General features: G+C 48.0%; 19 non-coding genes across 19 annotated transcripts; 4 read left to right on the top strand and 15 right to left on the bottom strand.

Annotated features, from left to right (window-relative positions):
* Nucleotides 1-326: 326 nt before the first annotated feature.
* On the bottom strand, nt 327-398 carry Trnaq-uug (transfer RNA glutamine (anticodon UUG)). Its single transcript has one exon. It is a non-coding gene; the product is annotated as a tRNA-Gln (tRNA).
* A 1,124-nt stretch (nt 399-1,522) lies between these two features.
* Trnaq-uug (transfer RNA glutamine (anticodon UUG)) lies at nt 1,523-1,594 on the bottom strand. Its single transcript has one exon. It is a non-coding gene; the product is annotated as a tRNA-Gln (tRNA).
* Nucleotides 1,595-2,150: 556 nt separating this feature from the next.
* Trnap-ugg (transfer RNA proline (anticodon UGG)) lies at nt 2,151-2,222 on the top strand. The gene has a single exon. It is a non-coding gene; the product is annotated as a tRNA-Pro (tRNA).
* A 496-nt stretch (nt 2,223-2,718) lies between these two features.
* On the bottom strand, nt 2,719-2,790 carry Trnaq-uug (transfer RNA glutamine (anticodon UUG)). The gene has a single exon. It is a non-coding gene; the product is annotated as a tRNA-Gln (tRNA).
* A 556-nt stretch (nt 2,791-3,346) lies between these two features.
* Nucleotides 3,347-3,418, top strand: Trnap-ugg (transfer RNA proline (anticodon UGG)). The gene has a single exon. It is a non-coding gene; the product is annotated as a tRNA-Pro (tRNA).
* Nucleotides 3,419-3,914: 496 nt separating this feature from the next.
* On the bottom strand, nt 3,915-3,986 carry Trnaq-uug (transfer RNA glutamine (anticodon UUG)). Its single transcript has one exon. It is a non-coding gene; the product is annotated as a tRNA-Gln (tRNA).
* Nucleotides 3,987-5,110: 1,124 nt separating this feature from the next.
* Trnaq-uug (transfer RNA glutamine (anticodon UUG)) lies at nt 5,111-5,182 on the bottom strand. Its single transcript has one exon. It is a non-coding gene; the product is annotated as a tRNA-Gln (tRNA).
* Nucleotides 5,183-6,306: 1,124 nt separating this feature from the next.
* On the bottom strand, nt 6,307-6,378 carry Trnaq-uug (transfer RNA glutamine (anticodon UUG)). Its single transcript has one exon. It is a non-coding gene; the product is annotated as a tRNA-Gln (tRNA).
* A 1,126-nt stretch (nt 6,379-7,504) lies between these two features.
* Trnaq-uug (transfer RNA glutamine (anticodon UUG)) lies at nt 7,505-7,576 on the bottom strand. The gene has a single exon. It is a non-coding gene; the product is annotated as a tRNA-Gln (tRNA).
* Nucleotides 7,577-8,132: 556 nt separating this feature from the next.
* Trnap-ugg (transfer RNA proline (anticodon UGG)) lies at nt 8,133-8,204 on the top strand. The gene has a single exon. It is a non-coding gene; the product is annotated as a tRNA-Pro (tRNA).
* Nucleotides 8,205-8,700: 496 nt separating this feature from the next.
* Trnaq-uug (transfer RNA glutamine (anticodon UUG)) lies at nt 8,701-8,772 on the bottom strand. The gene has a single exon. It is a non-coding gene; the product is annotated as a tRNA-Gln (tRNA).
* A 1,124-nt stretch (nt 8,773-9,896) lies between these two features.
* Trnaq-uug (transfer RNA glutamine (anticodon UUG)) lies at nt 9,897-9,968 on the bottom strand. Its single transcript has one exon. It is a non-coding gene; the product is annotated as a tRNA-Gln (tRNA).
* A 1,126-nt stretch (nt 9,969-11,094) lies between these two features.
* Trnaq-uug (transfer RNA glutamine (anticodon UUG)) lies at nt 11,095-11,166 on the bottom strand. The gene has a single exon. It is a non-coding gene; the product is annotated as a tRNA-Gln (tRNA).
* Nucleotides 11,167-12,918: 1,752 nt separating this feature from the next.
* Trnap-ugg (transfer RNA proline (anticodon UGG)) lies at nt 12,919-12,991 on the top strand. The gene has a single exon. It is a non-coding gene; the product is annotated as a tRNA-Pro (tRNA).
* Nucleotides 12,992-13,488: 497 nt separating this feature from the next.
* On the bottom strand, nt 13,489-13,560 carry Trnaq-uug (transfer RNA glutamine (anticodon UUG)). The gene has a single exon. It is a non-coding gene; the product is annotated as a tRNA-Gln (tRNA).
* Nucleotides 13,561-14,686: 1,126 nt separating this feature from the next.
* On the bottom strand, nt 14,687-14,758 carry Trnaq-uug (transfer RNA glutamine (anticodon UUG)). The gene has a single exon. It is a non-coding gene; the product is annotated as a tRNA-Gln (tRNA).
* A 1,126-nt stretch (nt 14,759-15,884) lies between these two features.
* On the bottom strand, nt 15,885-15,956 carry Trnaq-uug (transfer RNA glutamine (anticodon UUG)). Its single transcript has one exon. It is a non-coding gene; the product is annotated as a tRNA-Gln (tRNA).
* A 1,124-nt stretch (nt 15,957-17,080) lies between these two features.
* Nucleotides 17,081-17,152, bottom strand: Trnaq-uug (transfer RNA glutamine (anticodon UUG)). The gene has a single exon. It is a non-coding gene; the product is annotated as a tRNA-Gln (tRNA).
* A 1,126-nt stretch (nt 17,153-18,278) lies between these two features.
* On the bottom strand, nt 18,279-18,350 carry Trnaq-uug (transfer RNA glutamine (anticodon UUG)). Its single transcript has one exon. It is a non-coding gene; the product is annotated as a tRNA-Gln (tRNA).
* Between the last annotated feature and the right edge of the window lie 5,208 nt (nt 18,351-23,558).

The raw sequence follows: 23,558 nt of genomic DNA, 5'->3' as shown, positions 1-23,558 counted from the left end.
TCTATACCTAAAGACTGACACGTACAACGATTCGATTCGTTTCCCAGGAACTAGTACATCGCATGCACGTTTGTTAAATTCACGCGCATGCAGCACCCAAGACGGAGAGATGCTCGGGCAAGCAGCTGAGGTCGTCTTCTCGCAGTTGAACCCCTTACGCGCCGTTATTAATTCTAGTAGCAAAAGCATAAGCATTTGGAGCGTTCCCCATTCACGTGTGGACTGCTATTAACAATTTGCATTACATGATCCTAGCTAAAATTCTGTATTTACAATTCCAACTACCAGCTCGTACACATTTCTAGAAACGATCGCAAAACAGAGTCAGGTTCCACCGAGACTCGAACTCGGATCGCTGGATTCAAAGTCCAGAGTGCGTACCATTACACCATGGAACCGGGTGCCTCTAGCAAACTTAAATTGAGCAGCTTCTTGACATTAAACCGATAAGCTGCGATTTATTGCATGTAGCGTCCTCAGGAAGTGTTTGCGTGGCTAATGAAGCAACCAAGTAGGCTGAAAGTGGAGGGAGCAACTTGGAATGTAGCGAGAATTCGTGCCAGTATTCGTACATGAAATGATGTCTAAGGGTCAGGTAATCATAATCGCGGAACAGCCACTTTCGTATGGTGGATGCCTTGTGCTGGAAGCAGCCTAGCTATGAAAACAGCTATGGACACAGAGTACTGTCGAAAAGTGCGTGCTGTCACACAACGGCACGTAGTGGGCGGATGGTGCGTGACACGATAACATTTGCACTTCACACGATCGACATACTGTCACACAACTCAAGCATCTCTTTCAGCCATCACATACACTGGTCCTCAGCACAGCTCATGTTGTAGGTGTCGGATTAAGAAACCTCTTTGAGAATATGGTCCATATTGGATGCTGCAACTAGCAAGTGCGGCAAGATCTCAGTAGGTGGCGGGGTGCACACCTGCTACCTTGTGCGGCCTGTTGGTCTAGGGGTATTATTCCTGCTTTGGGTGCAGGAGGTCCCGGGTTCAAATCCCGCACTGGCCCTACTTTTCACTTTCGCGACAAGCAAGCAATACGATAAACTAGCGAGTCTCTGAAAGTAAGCCATGCAACAGGGCAAACTGCGTGTCGGGCCACCGGCCAATGATATTGGCAAGTGCGTCTTGTGAAAAGCAATCTACGAAGCAGGATTAAGCCGTCTTTGATTACTTATATCTATACTTAAAGACTGACACGTACAACGATTCGATTCGTTTCCCAGAAACTAGTACATCACATGCACGTTTGTTAAATTCACGCGCATGCAGCACCCAAGACGGAGAGATGCTCGGGCAAGCAGCTGAGGTCGTCTTCTCGCAGTTGAACCCCTTACGTGCCGTTATTAATCCTAGTAGCAAAAGCATAAGCATTTGGAGCGTTCCCCATTCACGTGTGGACTGCTATTAACAATTTGCATTACATGATCCTAGCTAAAATTCTGGATATACAATTCCAACTACCAGCTCGTACACATTTCTAGAAGCGATCGCAAAACAGAGTCAGGTTCCACCGAGACACGAACTCGGATCGCTGGATTCAAAGTCCAGAGTGCTAACCATTACACCATGGAACCGGGTGCCTCTAGCATACTTAAATTGAGCAGCTTCTTTACATTAAACCGATAAGCTGAGATTTATTGCATGTAGCGTCCTCAGGAAGTGTTTGCGTGGCTAATGAAGCAACCAAGTAGGCTGAAAGTGGAGGGAGCTACTTGGAATGTAGCGAGAATTCGTGCCAGTATTCGTACATGAAATGATGTCTAAGGGTCAGGTAATCAAAATCGCGGAACAGCCACTTTCGTATGGTGGATGCCTTGTGCTGGAAGCAGCCTAGCTATGAAAACAGCTATGGACACAGAGTACTGTCGAAAAGTGCGTGCTGTCACACAACGCCACGTAGTGGGCGGATGGTGCGTGACACGATAACATTTGCACTTCACACGATCGACATACTGTCACACAACTCAAGCAGCTCTTTCAGCCATCACATACACTGGTCCTCAGCACAGCTCATGTTGTAGGTGTCGGATTAAGAAACCTCTTTGAGAATATGGTCCATATTGGATGTTGCAACTAGCAAGTGCGGCAAGATCTCAGTAGGTGGCGGGGTGCACACCTGCTACCTTGTGCGGCCTGTTGGTCTAGGGGTATTATTCCTGCTTTGGGTGCAGGAGGTCCCGGGTTCAAATCCCGCACAGGCCCTACTTTTCACTTTCGCGACAAGCAAGCAATACGATAAACTAGCGAGTCTCTGAAAGTAAGCCATGCAACAGGGCAAACTGCGTGTCGGGCCACCGGCCAATGATATTGGCAAGTGCGTCTTTTGAAAAGCAATCTACGAAGCAGGATTAAGCCGTCTTTGATTACTTATATCTATACCTAAAGACTGACACGTACAACGATTCGATTCGTTTCCCAGGAACTAGTACATCGCATGCACGTTTGTTAAATTCACGCGCATGCAGCACCCAAGACGGAGAGATGCTCGGGCAAGCAGCTGAGGTCGTCTTCTCGCAGTTGAACCCCTTACGCGCCGTTATTAATTCTAGTAGCAAAAGCATAAGCATTTGGAGCGTTCCCCATTCACGTGTGGACTGCTATTAACAATTTGCATTACATGATCCTAGCTAAAATTCTGTATATACAATTCCAAATACCAGCTCGTACACATTTCTAGAAACGATCGCATAACAGAGTCGGGTTCCACCGAGACTCGAACTCGGATCGCTGGATTCAAAGTCCAGAGTGCTAACCATTACACCATGGAACCGGGTGCCTCTAGCAGACTTAAATTGAGCAGCATCTTGACATTAAACCGATAAGCTGCGATTTATTGCATGTAGCGTCCTCAGGAAGTGTTTGCGTGGCTAATGAAGCAACCAAGTAGGCTGAAAGTGGAGGGAGCAACTTGGAATGTAGCGAGAATTCGTGCCAGTATTCGTACATGAAATGATGTCTAAGGGTCAGGTAATCAAAATCGCGGAACAGCCACTTTCCTATGGTGGATGCCTTGTGCTGGAAGCAGCCTAGCTATGAAAACAGCTATGGACACAGAGTACTGTCGAAAAGTGAGTGCTGTCACACAACGCCACGTAGTGGGCGGATGGTGCGTGACACGATAACTTTTGCACTTCACACGATCGACATACTGTCACACAACTCAAGCAGCTCTTTCAGCCATCACATACACTGGTCCTCAGCACAGCTCATGTTGTAGGTGTCGGATTAAGAAACCTCTTTGAGAATATGGTCCATATTGGATGCTGCAACTAGCAAGTGCGGCAAGATCTCAGTAGGTGGCGGGGTGCACACCTGCTACCTTGTGCGGCCTGTTGGTCTAGGGGTATTATTCCTGCTTTGGGTGCAGGAGGTCCCGGGTTCAAATCCCGCACAGGCCCTACTTTTCAATTCCGCGACAACCAAGCAATACGATAAACTAGCGAGTCTCTGAAAGTAAGCCATGCAACAGGGCAAACTGCGCGTCGGGCCACCGGCCATTGATATTGGCAAGTGCGTCTTGTGAAAAGCAATCTACGAAGCAGGATCAAGCCGTCTTCGACTACTTATATCTATACCTAAAGACTGACACGTACAACGATTCGATTCGTCTCCCAGGAACTAGTACATCGCATGCACGTTTGTTAAATTCACGCGCATGCAGCACCCAAGACGGAGAGATGCTCGGGCAAGCAGCTGAGGTCGTCTTCTCGCAGTTGAACCCCTTACGTGCCGTTATTAATCCTAGTAGCAAAAGCATAAGCATTTGGAGCGTTCCCCATTCACGTGTGGACTGCTATTAACAATTTGCATTACATGATCCTAGCTAAAATTCTGGATATACAATTCCAACTACCAGCTCGTACACATTTCTAGAAACGATCGCAAAACAGAGTCAGGTTCCACCGAGACTCGAACTCGGATCGCTGGATTCAAAGTCCAGAGTGCTAACCATTACACCATAGAACCGGGTGCCTCTAGCAGACTTAAATTGAGCAGCATCTTGACATTAAACCGATAAGCTGCGATTTATTGCATGTAGCGTCCTCAGGAAGTGTTTGCGTGGCTAATGAAGCAACCAAGTAGGCTGAAAGTGGAGGGAGCAACTTGGAATGTAGCGAGAATTCGTGCCAGTATTCGTACATAAAATGATGTCTAAGGGTCAGGTAATCAAAATCGCGGAACAGCCACTTTCGTATGGTGGATGCCTTGTGCTGGAAGCAGCCTAGCTATGAAAACAGCTATGGACACAGAGTACTGTCGAAAAGTGAGTGCTGTCACACAACTCCACGTAGTGGGCGGATGGTGCGTGACACGATAACATTTGCACTTCACACGATCGACATACTGTCACACAACTCAAGCAGCTCTTTCAGCCATCACATACACTGGTCCTCAGCACAGCTCATGTTGTAGGTGTCGGATTAAGAAACCTCTTTGAGAATATGGTCCATATTGGATGCTGCAACTAGCAAGTGCGGCAAGATCTCAGTAGGTGGCGGGGTGCACACCTGCTACCTTGTGCGGCCTGTTGGTCTAGGGGTATTATTCCTGCTTTGGGTGCAGGAGGTCCCGGGTTCTAATCCCGCACAGGCCCTACTTTTCACTTCCGCGACAACCAAGCAATACGATAAACTAGCGAGTCTCTGAAAGTAAGCCATGCAACAGGGCAAACTGCGTGTCGGGCCACCGGCCAATGATATTGGCAAGTGCGTCTTGTGAAAAGCAATCTACGAAACAGGATCAAGCCGTCTTCGATTACTTGTATCTATACCTAAAGACTGACACGTACAACGATTCGATTCGTCTCCCAGGAACTAGTACATCGCATGCACGTTTGTTAAATTCACGCGCATGCAGCACCCAAGACGGAGAGATGCTCGGGCAAGCAGCTGAGGTCGTCTTCTCGCAGTTTAACCCCTTACGTGACGTTATTAATCCTAGTAGCAAAAGCATAAGCATTTGGAGCGTTCCCCATTCACGTGTGGACTGCTATTAACAATTTGCATTACATGATCCTAGCTAAAATTCTGGATATACAATTCCAAATACCAGCTCGTACACATTTCTAGAAACGATCGTAAAACAGAGTTGGGTTCCACCGAGACTCGAACTCGGATCGCTGGATTCAAAGTCCAGAGTGCTAACCATTACACCATGGAACCGGGTGCCTCTAGCAGACTTAAATTGAGCAGCATCTTGACATTAAACCGATAAGCTGCGATTTATTGCATGTAGCGTCCTCAGGAAGTGTTTGCGTGGCTAATGAAGCAACCAAGTAGGCTGAAAGTGGAGGGAGCAACTTGGAATGTAGCGAGAATTCGTGCCAGTATTCGTACATGAAATGATGTCTAAGGGTCAGGTAATCAAAATCGCGGAACAGCCGCTTTCGTAAGGTGGATGCCTTGTGCTGGAAGCAGCCTAGCTATGAAAACAGCTATGGACACAGAGTACTGTCGAAAAGTGAGTGCTGTCACACAACGCTACGTAGTGGGCGGATGGTGAATGACACGATAACATTTGCACTTCACACGATCGACATACTGTCACACAACTCAAGCAGCTCTTTCAGCCATCACGTACACTGGTCCTCAGCACAGCTCATGTTGTAGGTGTCGGATTAAGAAACCTCTTTGAGAATATGGTCCATATTGGATGCTGCAACTAGCAAGTGCGGCAAGATCTCAGTAGGTGGCGGGGTGCACACCTGCTTCCTTGTGCGGCCTGTTGGTATAGGGGTATTATTCCTGCTTTGGGTGCAGGAGGTCCCGGGTTCAAATCGCGCACAGGCACTACTTTTCACTTTCGCGACAACCAAGCAATACGATAAACCAGCGAGTCTCTGAAAGTAAGCCATGCAACAGGGCACACTGCGTGTCGGGCCACCGGCCAATGATATTGGCAAGTGCGTCTTGTGAAAAGCAATCTACGAAGCAGGATTAAGCCGTCTTCGATTACTTATATCTATACCTAAAGACTGACACGTACAACGATTCGATTCGTTTCCCAGGAACTAGTACATCGCATGCACGTTTGTTAAATGCACGCGCATGCAGCACCCAAGACGGAGAGATGCCCGGGCAAGCAGCTGAGGTCGTCTTTTCGCAGTTGAACCCCTTACGTGCCGTTATTAATCTTAGTAGCAAAAGCATAAGCATTTGGAGTGTTCCCCATTCACGTGTGGACTGCTATTACCAATTTGAATTACATGATCCTAACTAACATTCTGGTTATACAATTCCAACTACCAGCTCGTACACATTTCTAGAAACGATCGCAAAACAGAGTCAGGTTCCACCAAGACTCGAACTTGGATCGCTGGATTCAAAGTCCAGAGTGCTAACCATTACACCATGGAACCGGGTGACTCTAGCAGCCTTAAACTGAGCAGTATCTTGACATTAAACCGATAAGCTGCGATTTATTGCATGTAGCGTCCTCAGGAAGTGTTTGCGTGGCTAATGAAGCAAATAAGTAGGCTGAAAGTGGAGGGAGCTACTTGGAATGTAGCGAGAATTCGTGCCAGTATTCGTACATGAAATGATGTCTAAGGGTCAGGTAATCAAAATCGCGGAACAGCCACTTTCGTATGGTGGATGCCTTGTGCTGGAAGCAGCCTAGCTATGAAAACAGCTATGGACACAGAGTACTGTCGAAAAGTGCGTGCTGTCACACAACGCCACGTAGTGGGCGGATGGTGCGTGACACGATAACATTTGCACTTCACACGATCGACATACTGTCACACAACTCAAGCAGCTCTTTCAGCCATCACATACACTGGTCCTCAGCACAGCTCATGTTGTAGGTGTCGGATTAAGAAACCTCTTTGAGAATATGGTCCATATTGGATGCTGCAACTAGCAAGTGCGGCAAGATCTCAGTAGGTGGCGGGGTGCACACCTGCTTCCTTGTGCGGCCTGTTGGTATAGGGGTATTATTCCTGCTTTGGGTGCAGGAGGTCCTGGGTTGAAATCGCGCACAGGCCCTACTTTTCACTTTCGCGACAACCAAGCAATACGATAAACCAGCGAGTCTCTGAAAGTAAGCCATGCAACAGGGCAAACTGCGTGTCGGGCCACCGGCCAATGATATTAGCAAGTGCGTCTTGTGAAAAGCAATCTACGAAGAAGGATTAAGCCGTCTTCGATTACTTATATCTATACCTAAAGACTGACACGTACAACGATTCGATTCGGCTCCCAGGAACTAGTACATCGCATGCACGTTTGTTAAATGCACGCGCATGCAGCACCCAAGACGGAGAGATGCCCGGGCAAGCAGCTGAGGTCGTCTTCTCTCAGTTGAACCCCTTACGTGCCGTTATTAATCCTAGTAGCAAAAGCATAAGCATTTGGAGTGTTCCCCATTCACGTGTGGACTGCTATTACCAATTTGAATTACATGATCCTAACTAACATTCTGGTTATACAATTCCAACTACCAGCTCGTACACATTTCTAGAAACGATCGCAAAACACAGAGTCAGTTTCCACCGAGACTTGAACTCATATCGCTGGATTCAAAGTCCAGAGTGCTAACCACTACACCATGGAACCGGGTGGCTCTAGCGGACTTAAATTGAGCAGCATCTTGACATTAAACCGATAAGCTGCGATTTATTACATGTAGCGTCCTCAGGAAGTGTTTGCGTGGCTAATGAAGCAACCAAGTAGGCTGAAAGTGGAGGGAGCAACTTGGAATGTAGCGAGAATTCGTGCCAGTATTCGTACATGGAGTGATGTCTAAGGATCAGGTAATCAAAATCGCGGAATAGCCGCTTTCGTATGGTGGATGCTTTGTGCTGGAAGCAGCCTAGCTATGAAAACAGCTATGGACACAGAGTACTGTCGAAAAGTGCGTGCTGTCACACAACGCTACGTAGTGGGCGGATGGTGCGCGACACGATAACATTTGCACTTCACATGATCGACATACTGTTACACAACTCAAGCAGTTCTTTCAGCCTTCACATACACTGGTCCTCAGCACAGCTCATGTTGTAGGAGTCGGATTAAGAAACCTCTTTGAGAATATGGTCCAGATTGGATGCTGCAACTAGCAAGTGCGGCAAGATCTCATTAGGTGGCGGGGTGCACACATGCTTCCTTGTGCGGCCTGTTGGTCTAGGGGTATGATTCCTGCTTTGGGTGCAGGAGGTCCCGGTTTCAAATCCCGCACAGGCCCTACTTTTCACTTTCGCGACAGCCAAGGACTACGATAAACTAGCGAGTCTCTGAAAGTAAGCCATGCAACAGGGCAAACTGTGTGTCGGGCCACCGGCCAATGATATTGGCATGTGCGTCTTGTGAAAAGCAATCTACGAAGCAGGATTAAGCCGTCTTCGATTACTTATATCTATACCTAAAGACTGACACGTACAACGATTCGATTCGTTTCCCAGGAACTAGTACATCGCATGAACGTTTGTTAAATGCACGCGCATGCAGCACCCAAGACGGAGAGATGCTGGGGCCAGGAGCTGAGGTCGTCTTCTCGCAGTTGAACCCCTTACGTACCGTTATTAATCCTAGTAGCAAAAGCATAAGCATTTGGAGTGTTCCCCATTCACGTGTGGACTGCTATTAACAATTTGCATTACATGATCCTAGCTAAAATTCTGGATATATAATTCCAACTACCAGCTCGTACCCATTTCTAGAAACGATCGCTAAACAGAGTCAGGTTCCACCGACACTCGAACTCAGATCGCTGGATTCAAAGTCCAGAGTGCTAACCATTACACCATGGAACCGGGTGCCTCTAGCAGACTTAAATTGAGCAGCATCTTGACATTAAACCGATAAGCTGCGATTTATTGCATGTAGCGTCCTCAGGAAGTGTTTGCGTGGCTAATGAAGCAACCAAGTAGGCTGAAAGTGGAGGGAGCAACTTGGAATGTAGCGAGAATTTGTGCCAGTATTCGTACATGAAATGATGTCTAAGGGTCAGGTAATCAAAATCGCGGAACAGCCACTTTCGTATGGTGGATGCCTTGTGCTGGAAGCAGCCTAGCTATGAAAACAGCTATGGACACAGAGTACTGTCGAAAAGTGCGTGCTGTCACACAACGCTACGTAGTGGGCGAATGGTGCGTGACACGATAACATTTGCACTTCACATGATCGACATACTGTTACACAACTCAAGCAGTTCTTTCAGCCTTCACATACACTGGTCCTTAGCACAGCTCATGTTGTAGGAGTCGGATTAAGAAACCTCTTTGAGAATATGGTAAAGATTGGATGCTGCAACTAGCAAGTGCGGCAAGATCTCATTAGGTGGCGGGGTGCACACATGCTTCCTTGTGCGGCCTGTTGGTCTAGAGGTATGATTCCTGCTTTGGGTGCAGGAGGTACCGGGTTCAAATCCCACACAGGCCCTACTTTTCACTTACGCGACAACCAAGCAATACGATAAACTAGCGAGTCTCTGAAAGTAAGCCATGCAACAGGGCAAACTGCGTGTCGGGCCACCGGCCACTGATATTGGCAAGTGCGTCTTGTGGAAAGCAATCTACGAAGCAGGATTACGCCGTCTTCGATTACTTATATCTATACCTAAAGACTGACACGTACAACGATTCGATTCGTTTCCCAGGAACTAGTACATCGCATGCACGTTTGTTAAATGCACGCGCATGCAGCACCCAAGACGGAGAGATGCTGGGGCCAGCAGCTGAGGTCGTCTTCTCGCAGTTGAACCCCTTACGTACCGTTATTAATCCTAGTAGCAAAAGCATAAGCATTTGGAGTGTTCCCCATTCACGTGTGGACTGCTATTAACATTTTGCATTACATGATCCTAGCTAAAATTCTGGATATACAATTCCAACACCCAGCTCGTACACATTTCTAGAAACGATCGCAAAACAGAGTCAGGTTCCACCGAGACTCGAACTCAGATCGCTGGATTCAAAGTCCAGAGTGCTAACCATTACACCATGGAACCGGGTGCCTCTAGCAGACTTAAATTGAGCAGCAACTTGACATTAAACCGATAAGCTGCGATTTATTGCATGTAGCGTCCTCAGGAAGTGTTTGCGTGGCTAATGAAGCAACCAAGTAGGCTGAAAGTGGAGGGAGCAACATGGATTGTAGCGAGAAATCGTGCCAGTATTCGTACATGAAATGATGTCTAAGGGTCAGGTAATCAAAATCGCGGAACAGCCACTTTCGTATGGTGGATGCCTTGTGCTGCAAGCAGCCTAGCTATTAAAACAGCTATGGACACAGAGTACTGTCGAAAAGTGCGTGCTGTCACACAACGCCACGTAGTGGGCGGATGGTGCGTGACACGATAACATTTGCACTTCACACGATCGACATACTGTCACACAACTCAAGCAGCTCTTTCAGCCTTCACATACACTGGTCCTCAGCACAGCTCATGTTGTAGGTGTCGGATTAAGAAACCTCTTTGAGAATATGGTCCATACTGGATGCTGCAACTAGCAAGTGCGGCAAGATCTCAGTAGGTGGCGGGGTGCACACCTGCTACCTTGTGCGGCCTGTTGGTCTAGGGGTATTATTCCTGCTTTGGGTGCAGGAGGTCCCTGGTTCAAATCCCGCACAGGCCCTACTTTTCACTTTCGCGACAACCAAGCAATACGATAAACCAGCGAGTCTCTGAAAGTAAGCCATACAACAGGGCAAACTGCGCGTCGGGCCACCGGCCAATGATATTGGCAAGTGCGTCTTGTGAAAAGCAATCTACGAAGCAGGATTAAGCCGTCTTCGATTACTTATATCTATACCTAAATACTGACACGTACAACGATTCGATTCGTTTCCCAGGAACTAGTACATCGCATGAACGTTTGTTAAATGCACGCGCATGCAGCACCCAAGACGGAGAGATGCTGGGGCAAGCAGCTGATGTCGTCTTCTCGCAATTGAACATCTTACGTGCCGTTATTAATCCTAGTAGCAAAAGCATAAGCATTTGGAGCGTTCCCCATTCACGTGTGGACTGCTATTAACAATTTGCATTACATGATCCTAGCTAAAATTCTGGATATACAATTCCAACTACCAACTAGTACACATTTCTAGAAACGATCGCAAAAGACAGAGTCAGGTTCCACCGAGACTCGAACTCGGATCGCTGGATACAAAGTCCAGAGTGCTAACCATTACACCATGGAACCGGGTGCCTCTAGCAGACTTAAATTGAGCAGCATCTTGACATTAAACCGATAAGCTGCGATTTATTGCATGTAGCGTTCTCAGGAAGTGTTTGCGTGGCTAATGAAGCAACCAAGTAGGCTGAAAGTGGAGGGAGCAATTTGGAATGTAGCGAGAATTCGTGCCAGTATTCGTACATGAAATGATGTCTAAGGGTCAGGTAATCAAAATCGCGGAACAGCCACTTTCGTATGGTGGATGCCTTGTGCTGGAAGCAGCCTAACAATGAAAACAGCTATGGACACAGAGTACTGTCGAAAAGTGCGTGCTGTCACACAACGTCACGTATTGGGCGGATGGTGCGTGACACGATAACATTTGCACTTCACACGATCGACATATTGTCACACAACTCAAGCAGCTCTTTCAGCCATCACATACACTGGTCCTCAGCACAGCTCATGTTGTAGGTGTCGGATTAAGAAACCTCTTTGAGAATATGGTCCATATTGGATGCTGCAACTAGCAAGTGCGGCAAGATCTCAGTAGGTGGCGGGGTGCACACCTGCTTCCTTGTGCGGCCTGTTGGTATAGGGGTATTATTCCTGCTTTGGGTGCAGGAGGTCCTGGGTTCAAATCGCGCACAGGCCCTACTTTTCACTTTCGCGACAACCAAGCAATACGATAAACCAGCGAGTCTCTGAAAGTAAGCCATGCAACAGGGCAAACTGCGTGTCGGGCCACCGGCCAATGATATTGGCAAGTGCGTCTTGTGAAAAGCAATCTACGAAGCAGGATTAAGCCGTCTTCGATTACTTATATCTATACCTAAAGACTGACACGTACAACGATTCGATTCGTTTCCCAGGAACTAGTACATCGCATGCACGTTTGTTAAATGCACGCGCATGCAGCACCCAAGACGGAGAGATGCCCGGGCAAGCAGCTGAGGTCGTCTTCTCTCAGTTGAACCCCTTACGTGCCGTTATTAATCCTAGTAGCAAAAGCATAAGCATTTGGAGTGTTCCCCATTCACGTGTGGACTGCTATTACCAATTTGAATTACATGATCCTAGCTAAAATTCTGGATATACAATTCCAACTACCAGCTCGTACACATTTCCAGATACGATCGAAAAACAGAGTCACGTTCCACCGAGACTTGAACTCATATCGCTGGATTCAAAGTCCAGAGTGCTAACCACTACACCATGGAACCGGGTGGCTCTAGCGGACTTAAATTGAGCAGCATCTTGACATTAAACCGATAAGCTGCGATTTATTACATGTAGCGTCCTCAGGAAGTGTTTGCGTGGCTAATGAAGCAACCAAGTAGGCTGAAAGTGGAGGGAGCAACTTGGAATGTAGCGAGAATTCTTGCCAGTTTTCGTACATGGAGTGATGTCTAAGGATCAGGTAATCAAAATCGCGGAACAGCCGCTTTCGTATGGTGGATGCTTTGTGCTGGAAGCAGCCTAGCTATGAAAACAGCTATGGACACAGAGTACTGTCGAAAAGTGCGTGCTGTCACACAACGCTACGTAGTGGGCGGATGGTGCGTGACACGATAACATTTACACTTCACATGATCGACATACTGTTACACAACTCAAGCAGTTCTTTCAGCCTTCACATACACTGGTCCTCAGCACAGCTCATGTTGTAGGAGTCGGATTAAGAAACCTCTTTGAGAATATGGTCCAGATTGGATGCTGCAACTAGCAAGTGCGGTAAGATCTGATTAGGTGGCGGGGTGCACACATGCTTCCTTGTGCGGCCTGTTGGTCTAGGGGTATGATTCCTGCTTTGGGTGCAGGAGGTCCCGGTTTCAAATCCCGGACAGGCACTACTTTTCACTTTCGCGGCAGCCAAGGACTACGATAAACTAGCGAGTCTCTGAAAGTAAGCCATGCAACAGGGCAAACTGTGTGTCGGGCCACCGGCCAATGATATTGGCATGTGCGTCTTGTGAAAAGCAATCTACGAAGCAGGATTAAGCCGTCTTCGATTACTTATACCTATACCTAAATACTGACACGTACAACGATTCGATTCGTTTCCCAGGAACTAGTACATCGCATGAACGTTTGTTAAATGCACGCGCATGCAGCACCCAAGACGGAGAGATGCTGGGGCAAGCAGCTGAGGTCGTCTTCTCGCAGTTGAACCCCTTACGTGCCGTTATTAATCCTAGTAGCGAAAGCATAAGCATTTGGAGCGTTCCCCTTTCACGTGTGGACTGCTAATAACAATTTGCATTACATGATCCTAGCTAAAATTCTGGATATACAATTCCAACTACCAGCTCGTACACATTTCTAGAAACGATCGCAAAACACAGAGTCAGTTTCCACCGAGACTTGAACTCGGATCGCTGGATTCAAAGTCCAGAGTGCTAACCATTACACCATGGAACCGGGTGGCTCTAGCGGACTTAAATTGAGCAGCAACTTGACATTAAACCGATAATCTGCGATTTATTGCATGTAGCGTCCTCAGGAAGTGTTTGCGTGGCTAATGAAGCAACCAAGTAGGCTGAAAGTGGAGGGAGCAACTTGGAATGTAGCGAGAATTCGTGCCAGTATTCGTACATGAAATGATGTCTAAGGGTCAGGTAATCAAAATCGCGGAACAGCCACTTTCGTATGGTGGATGCCTTGTGCTGGAAGCAGCCTAACAATGAAAACAGCTATGGACACAGAGTACTGTCGAAAAGTGCGTGCTGTCACACAACGCTACGTTGTGGGCGAATGGTGCGTGACACGATAACATTTGCACTTCACATGATCGACATACTGTTACACAACTCAAGCAGTTCTTTCAGCCTTCACATACACTGGTCCTTAGCACAGCTCATGTTGTAGGAGTCGGATTAAGAAACCTCTTTGAGAATATGGTAAAGATTGGATGCTGCAACTAGCAAGTGCGGCAAGATCTCATTAATTGGCGGGGTGCACACATGCTTCCTTGTGCGGCCTGTTGGTCTAGAGGTATGATTCCTGTTTTGGGTGCAGGAGGTACCGGGTTCAAATCCCGCACAGGCCCTACTTTTCACTTTCGCGACAACCAAGCAATACGATAAACTAGCGAGTCTCTGAAAGTAAGCCATGCAACAGGGCAAACTGAGTGTCGGGCCACCGGCCACTGATATTGGCAAGTGCGTCTTGTGGAAAGCAATCTACGAAGCAGGATTACGCCTTCTTCGATTACTTATATCTATACCTAAAGACTGACACGTACAACGATTCGATTCGTTTCCCAGGAACTAGTACATCGCATGCACGTTTGTTAAATGCACGCGCATGCAGCACCCAAGACGGAGAGATGCTGGGGCCAGCAGCTGAGGTCGTCTTCTCGCAGTTGAACCCCTTACGTACAGTTATTAATCCTAGTAGCAAAAGCATAAGCATTTGGAGCGTTCCCCATTCACGTGTGGACTTCTATTAACAATTTGCATTACATGATCCTAGCTAAAATTCTGGATATACAATTCCAACACCCAGCTCGTACACATTTCTAGAAACGATCCCAAAACACAGAGTCAGTTTCCACCGAGACTTGAACTCGGATCGCTGGATTCAAAGTCCAGAGTGCTAACCATTACACCATGGAACCGGGTGGCTCTAGCGGACTTAAATTGGGCAGCATCTTGACATTAAACCGATAAGCTGCGATTTATTACATGTAGCGTCCTCAGGAAGTGTTTGCGTGGCTAATGAAGCAACCAAGTAGGCTGAAAGTGGAGGGAGCAACTTGGAATGTAGCGAGAATTCTTGCCAGTATTCGTACATGAAATGATGTCTAAGGGTCAGGTAATCAAAATCGCGGAACAGCCGCTTTCGTATGGTGGATGCTTTGTGCTGGAAGCAGCCTAGCTATGAAAACAGCTATGGACACAGAGTACTGTCGAAAAGAGCGTGCTGTCACACAACGCTACGTAGTGGGCGGATGGTGCGTGACACGATAACATTTGCACTTCACATGATCGACATACTGTTACACAACTCAAGCTGTTCTTTCAGCCTTCACATACACTGGTCCTCAGCACAGCTCATGTTGTAGGAGTCGGATTAAGAAACCTCTTTGAGAATATGGTCCAGATTGGATGCTGCAACTAGCAAGTGCGGCAAGATCTCAGTAGGTGGCGGGGTGCACATCTGCTTCCTTGTGCGGCCTGTTGTTATAGGGGTATTATTCCTGCTTTGGGTGCAGGTAGTCCCTAGTTCAAATCCCGGACAGGCCCTACTTTTCACTTTCGCGACAACCAAGCAATACGATAAACTAGCGAGTCTCTGAAAGTAAGCCATGCAACAGGGCAAACTGCGTGTCGGGCCACCGGCCACTGATATTGGCAAGTGCGTCTTGTGGAAAGCAATCTACGAAGCAGGATTACGCCGTCTTCGATTACTTATATCTATACCTAAAGACTGACACGTACAACGATTCGATTCGTTTCCCAGGAACTAGTACATCGCATGCACGTTTGTTAAATGCACGCGCATGCAGCACCCAAGACGGAGAGATGCTGGGGCCAGCAGCTGAGGTCGTCTTCTCGCAGTTGAACCCCTTACGTACAGTTATTAATCCTAGTAGCAAAAGCATAAGCATTTGGAGCGTTCCCCATTCACGTGTGGACTTCTATTAACAATTTGCATTACATGATCCTAGCTAAAATTCTGGATATACAATTCCAACACCCAGCTCGTACACATTTCTAGAAACGATCCCAAAACACAGAGTCAGTTTCCACCGAGACTTGAACTCGGATCGCTGGATTCAAAGTCCAGAGTGCTAACCATTACACCATGGAACCGGGTGGCTCTAGCGGACTTAAATTGGGCAGCATCTTGACATTAAACCGATAAGCTGCGATTTATTACATGTAGCGTCCTCAGGAAGTGTTTGCGTGGCTAATGAAGCAACCAAGTAGGCTGAAAGTGGAGGGAGCAACTTGGAATGTAGCGAGAATTCTTGCCAGTATTCGTACATGAAATGATGTTTAAGGGTCAGGTAATCAAAATCGCGGAACAGCCGCTTTCGTATGGTGGATGCTTTGTGCTGGAAGCAGCCTAGCTATGAAAACAGCTATGGACACAGAGTACTGTCGAAAAGTGCGTGCTGTGACACAACGCTACGTAGTGGGCGGATGGTGCGTGACACGATAACATTTGCACTTCACATGATCGACATACTGTTACACAACTCAAGCTGTTCTTTCAGCCTTCACATACACTGGTCCTCAGCACAGCTCATGTTGTAGGAGTCGGATTAAGAAACCTCTTTGAGAATATGGTCCAGATTGGATGCTGCAACTAGCAAGTGCGGCAAGATCTCAGTAGGTGGCGGGGTGCACATCTGCTTCCTTGTGCGGCCTGTTGTTATAGGGGTATTATTCCTGCTTTGGGTGCAGGTAGTCCCTAGTTCAAATCCCGGACAGGCCCTACTTTTCACTTTCGCGACAACCAAGCAATACGATAAACTAGCGAGTCTCTGAAAGTAAGCCATGCAACAGGGCAAACTGCGTGTCGGGCCACCGGCCACTGATATTGGCAAGTGCGTCTTGTGGAAAGCAATCTACGAAGCAGGATTACGCCGTCTTCGATTACTTATATCTATACCTAAAGACTGACACGTACAACGATTCGATTCGTTTCCCAGGAACTAGTACATATCATGCACGTTTGTTAAATGCACGCGCATGCAGCACCCAAGACGGGGAGATGCTGGGGCCAGCAGCTGAGGTCGTCTTCTCGCAGTTGAACCCCTTACGTGCCGTTATTAATCCTAGTAGCAAAAGCATAAGCATTTGGAGCGTTCCCCATTCACGTGTGGACTGCTATTAACAATTTGCATTACATGATCCTAGCTGAAATTCTGGATATACAATTCCAACTCCCAGCTCGTACACATTTCTAGAAACGATCGCAAAACAGAGTCAGGTTCCACCGAGACTCGAACTCGAATCGCTGGATTCAAAGTCCAGAGTGCTAAACATTACACCATGGAACCGGGTGCCTCTAGCAGACTTAAATTGAGCAGCATCTTGACATTAAACCGATAAGCTGCGATTTATTACATGTAGCGTCCTCAGGAAGTGTTTGCGTGGCTAATGAAGCAACCAAGTCGGCTGAAAGTGGAGGGAGCAACTTGGATTGTAGCGAGAATTCCTGCCAGTATTCGTACATGAAATGATGTCTAAGGGTCAGGTAATCAAAATCGCGGAACAGCCACATTCGTATGGTGGATGCCTTGTGCTGGAAGCAGCCTAGCTATGAAAACAGCTATGGACACAGAGTACTGTCGAAAAGTGCGTGCTGTCACACAACGCTACGTAGTGGGCGGATGGTGCGTGACACGATAACATTTGCACTTCACATGATCGACATACTGTTACACAACTCAAGCAGTTCTTTCAGCCTTCACATACACTGGTCCTCAGCACAGCTCATGTTGTAGGAGTCGGATTAAGAAACCTCTTTGAGAATATGGTCCAGATTGGATGCTGCAACTAGCAAGTGCGGCAAGATCTCAGTAGGTGGCGGGGTGCACATCTGCTTCCTTGTGCGGCCTGTTGTTATAGGGGTATTATTCCTGCTTTGGGTGCAGGTAGTCCCTAGTTCAAATCCCGGACAGGCCCTACTTTTCACTTTCGTGACAACCAAGCAATACGATAAACTAGCGAGTCTCTGAAAGTAAGCCATGCAACAGGGCAAACTGTGTGTCGGGCCACCGGCCAATAATATTGGCATGTGCGTCTTGTGAAAAGCAATCTACGAAGCAGGATTAAGCCGTCTTCGATTACTTATACCTATACCTAAATACTGACACGTACAACGATTCGATTCGTTTCCCAGGAACTAGTACATCGCATGAACGTTTGTTAAATGCAAGCGCATGCAGCACCCAAGACGGAGAGATGCTGGGGCAAGCACCTGAGGTCGTCTTCTCGCAGTTGAACCCCTTACGTGCCGTTATTAATCCTAGTAGCAAAAGCATAAGCATTTGGAGCGTTCCCCATTCACGTGTGGACTGCTATTAACAATTTGCATTACATGATCCTAGCTGAAATTCTGGATATACAATTCCAACTACCAACTAGTACACATTTCTAGAAACGATCGCAAAACACAGAGTCAGGTTCCACCGAGACTCGAACTCGGATCGCTGGATTCAAAGTCCAGAGTGCTAACCATTACACCATGGAACCGGGTGCCTCTAGCGGACTTAAATTGAGCAGCATCTTGACATTAAACCGATAAGCTGCGATTTATTGCATGTAGCGTCCTCAGGAAGTGTTTGCGTGGCTAATGAAGCAACCAAGTAGGCTGAAAGTGGAGGGAGCAACTTGGAATGTAGCGAGAATTCGTGCCAGTATTCGTACATGAAATGATGTCTAAGGGTCAGGTAATCAAAATCGCGGAACAGCCACTTTCGTATGGTGGATGCCTTGTGCTAGAAGCAGCCTAACAATGAAAACAGCTATGGACACAGAGTACTGTCGAAAAGTGCGTGCTGTCACACAACGTCACGTAGTGGGCGGATGGTGCGTGACACGATAACATTTGCACTTCACACGATCGACATATTGTCACACAACTCAAGCAGCTCTTTCAGCCATCACATACACTGGTCCTCAGCACAGCTCATGTTGTAGGTGTCGGATTAAGAAACCTCTTTGAGAATATGGTTCATATTGGATGCTGCAACTAGCAAGTGCGGCAAGATCTCAGTAGGTGGCGGGGTGCACACCTGCTTCCTTGTGCGGCCTGTTGGTATAGGGGTATTATTCCTGCTTTGGGTGCAGGAGGTCCTGGGTTCAAATCGCGCACAGGCCCTACTTTTCACTTTCGCGACAACCAAGCAATACGATAAACCAGCGAGTCTCTGAAAGTAAGCCATGCAACAGGGCAAACTGCGCGTCGGGCCACCGGCCAATGATATTGGCAAGTGCGTCTTGTGAAAAGCAATCTACGAAGCAGGATTAAGCCGTCTTCGATTACTTATATCTATACCTAAAGACTGACACGTACAACTATTCGATTCGTTTCCCAGGAACTAGTACATCGCATGCACGTTTGTTAAATGCACGCGCATGCAGCACCCAAGACGGAGAGATGCCCGGGCAAGCAGCTGAGGTCGTCTTCTCTCAGTTGAACCCCTTACGTGCCGTTATTAATCCTAGTAGCAAAAGCATAAGCATTTGGAGTGTTCCCCATTCACGTGTGGACTGCTATTACCAATTTGAATTACATGATCCTAACTAACATTCTGGTTATACAATTCCAACTACCAGCTCGTACACATTTCTAGAAACGATCGCAAAACACAGAGTCAGTTTCCACCGAGACTTGAACTCATATCGCTGGATTCAAAGTCCAGAGTGCTAACCACTACACCATTTTTTTTTTTTTTATCAGGACAGGGAAGGAAAAACTACAAAAAAATGTCTATTTGCCACCGCCACTTGTATTCTAACAAAAAAAATAAAATTAAATGCACCTCTTCAGGCGTTGGCACCTATCTACACCTATTCCAAAACAACTAACCCATTACTGCAAAGGTGTAGGAAAGGAAGAAAGTAGGGGGGAAGAAACATAGAGAGTAGCGATAAAAAAATGAGATTTGTTGTGAACAGGAACTTTTTTTTTAGTTTATTGTATTGCATTTTTGTTTTCTTTATTTTTCTTTTTTTCTTTTTTTTTGTATGTTTTTATTTATTCATTTTTTTTTTATTATTATGGCAGTCGTTGCACCAGAATTCTAGGAGTCGCTTGCGCCGTCTGATTGGCGGAACATCCAAACGTGTCTTCTCGAAATTTTAGTGGGGATTCCGTGTGTAGTACGCTCAGAACATCATATCGGCAAAAAAGCATCAGCATCTCATGGCTTGGACGTTCCAGCTGGAAGGCGGGTCATGAAAGGCGCTCCGTAGAAAATTGGAAAAGAACTGCTTGTATCTGGGGTTGCGAACAAGTGCACAATGTCGATCGTTAAGGTACGTCCAATAACCTAGTTCTGATTTCTCATCGGGCCCAAAAAGGTAGCGGACTGTATGACCGCGTATCCAATTCACGGCATTAGTTTTTGTTGTGGGGTAATGAATCACATCCGGGAATAGAAGCGTCAGGAAAATAATCTGGGCAGGCGGCTGTCGGGTGAGGAAAGCCAGGATACGCTGCGCGAGCCTCCAGACGTCAGCAGACGGACCACATGAGAACCGATGAGCGTCCGTGTCCTCTACACCACAGTGAACACAGAGTGGTGTGTCGGCAAGGCGGATGCGGTGCAAACGAGACTGGTTGACCTGTTTGCCATTGACGGTGATGTACCAGGTGGACTGAACGCTGGTGTCGAGGTAACCAGCATGCACTGCTTTCCACACACGGCGCCATATGATCTGGGGAAACTTGTGTTCAATGGGGTTGGGGGTTTGACACATTTGTAAGGTGTCGTACACAGTCTTTGTCTGGAGTATACGGAGAAGGGGTAAGGAGTGCAGAATGTAACTGATTTCAAAGAAGAAGTACCGAAAGTGATAAAAGGGGGGTGGAATGTCGGATAACATGACCGGGGCTGACATGGAGACTGGTGCGTATTCACGCAAAAGTAGTCCGGTCAGGCTCGTCGGGCAGCGACGCCAGACTTTCAGTTGGGAGCTAACAAAAAGTGCGGTAACTCTGTCTGGCACATGGAATAAGCCCACTCCACCACGCTCCCGCGGGAGGGCAAGGGAGGAATATTGAACTTTAAATAACATCCCGGCACAGACAAAAGATCCCATCGCCATCAACATACGACGTGCGAGGGTAATCGGAACCGGGAACACTTGTGCTACATGGGGGATGCGTGAGGCGTGATAAACATTCACGTATTGCGCGCGCTGTATAATGTCGAGGGATCGAAGCCGGTGGTCCACAAGGCCAGCCCTGATCGTTTGTAGGAGACGTCGACCGTTGGTTGCCGCTGAGCGACGGAGGTCATTCATAAAATCAATGCCCAAACAGCGGACACTGGTGGCCACACTTAGAGGAGCGACAGATCTTTCTGGTAGACCCTCACCAATGAGCAGAACCTTCGATTTGGAAATGTTAAGAGAACTGCCCGATGCCTCCCCATAAGTCGTCACCCAAGTCAGAGCAGCGCGAACATCGTCTTCATTGCGGAGGTAGAGGACTAGATCGTCAGCATAGGCTGTACAACAGAAGCGGTGCCCATGCAATGTCAGGCCCACCAGGCGTTGGCGAAGCCCCTGTAGGAGGGGCTCTAATGCCAAAGCATACAGTATCGTGGAAAGTGGGCATCCTTGTCGGACAGAGCGCTCGATCGCTAGAGGCGCGGTGAGGCGACCATTACAGAGTATTCTTGAAGTTGCGCCGCTCAAGAGCCGCATTACCACGGTGATTGTACGAACCGGAAAACCCATGTGTTGGAGGACCGATTTCAGAAAAGTATGGTCGACACGGTCGAAAGCTTGACGGAAGTCAAGCGATGCCAATGCGCCAGGTAAATGTCGCGAGCGCGCGAGCGCAATCATGTCCCTATAACGGCAAAGGGCCGTATGGATGTTGTTGTCACAGCCCAACGAAGTCTGATCAAGGGAGGTTACGGATCTTGCTGCCTTCTTGAGGCGTGAGGCCAACAAACGGGTGAAAATTTTCATGTCACTGTTGAGTAGAGTGATGGGCCGGTAATCACAGATCCGTGATCGCCCATGTGGCTTAGGGACCAGGATGATGACCCCATCAAGGAAGGTGGCTGGGATCATCGTTGTGGGTGACATCAATTCACGACAGATGGACGTCCAAGCAGGTAACAAAAGGTAGCTAAAATACTTGTAAAAGCCGAGGGGGAGGCCGTCAGGTCCAGGGGACTTGTTGGCAGCCCCCACCTTGATTGCATCTAGGACTTCATCAGAGGTCACTTGTTCCTGAAGTTCTTGAGCCACATCCTCTGGCATGGTGTTGACAGTCATTGCTGCCACCTCTTCAATTAAGGTCGGGGGATGAGGGACGGCAGCGAACAGTTGACGGAAATGAGAATAGAAAGCGTGACCAATGTCGCATTGCGTAGTGTGTCGTCGTCCTTCCGCATCTGTGAGATCGTGGATGAGGGTTCGACGACGACGTCGGCGTTCCCTGAGAAGGTGGTACATCGATGGCGTTTCATGAGGCATATGGTCACGGGTGCAGGATCTGACAAGAGTCCCTTCTAAGCGCCGTCGCGTGAGGGAAGTGATCTGCGCTTTAGCACGATGCACTATCATCTGACGATCAGGAGAGAAGGCCATCGAAGTGCAGTCACGAAGGACTGCATAATAAAAGTCCATGGTGCTCGCTTGCCAGGCTTTGAAGTCTTTGCCATATCCTATCAGCGCCCTGCGCAGAGCTGGTTTCGCGCATGATACCCACCACGATAAGGTGGAGGCGTAGGCTGGGCGACGACGATGACAGAGGGCCCACGCATCCTCAACGATTCGTCGGCAGTCAGGGACAGTCAGGTGGGAAACGTTGAATTTCCACAAGCCGCGGCTGTGCCACACTTGTTGGCGGGCGAGGACGACATCGCAGATGTAGGCGTCATGGTCAGAGAAAGCCAGAGGCCATACTTCGGCATGTCGAATGTCGGCAGCAAGGGAACGTGTGAGGTATATACGATCGAGACGACTAGATGAATGCGCCGTATAATATGTGAAACCTGCACGGGTGCCATGCACCTTTGTCCATGTGTCAACAAGCTGGAGTCTGTCGATGATGACGGAGAGGGCCGCACAAGGGGAATGATGCGGTAATTGATCTTCAGGCCTTTGCGTGGAGTTGAAATCGCCACCGAGGACCATATCATCTAGGGGACCCTCAAACAGCGGCGTTACCTCGTCAGCAAAGAAAGTGTGTCGATCACGACGTCGACTGGAGCCGGACGGCGCATATACATTGAGGATACGGACGCCGAACAGCGTGAGAGCCATACCCCTAGCATTAGCAAGGTACACTACATCTTCAGCAGGGAGTCCAGAACGGAGGAGGATGGCAACTCCACTACCGTTGTCAGAAGCATGGGAGATGTGTGCCACGTAGCCAGTGGGGGCATGGAAATCGGCGACAAACACTTCTTGGAGGAGGGCAATGTCGACATCAGCAGCATAAATGGTCTCACGGAACATTGCCAGTTTATGGGGGGCCCGAATGGTGGCCAGATTCATCGTCGCTATGCGGTAATGTTGGGGGCGTGCTCCCACCATTGGCACAGATGTTCCGGCAGAGATGTCTGGCTGGCGTGTAACATCTGACGTAGTCACCGTTGTTGTAATCACTGGCTGGAAGGTGGGTCAGGCACCTCCATGGGGCACTGCCTGATGGGAGGACCACCATCTCAAAACTGCTCCTTCGTCGATATCATCAGCCCAGGAGACTGGAAC

This window comes from Schistocerca gregaria, chromosome 2 (genome assembly GCF_023897955.1).
Source record: "Schistocerca gregaria isolate iqSchGreg1 chromosome 2, iqSchGreg1.2, whole genome shotgun sequence".
NCBI lineage: Eukaryota > Metazoa > Arthropoda > Insecta > Orthoptera > Acrididae > Schistocerca > Schistocerca gregaria.
This window is presented reverse-complemented; position numbering and strand designations above follow the sequence as displayed.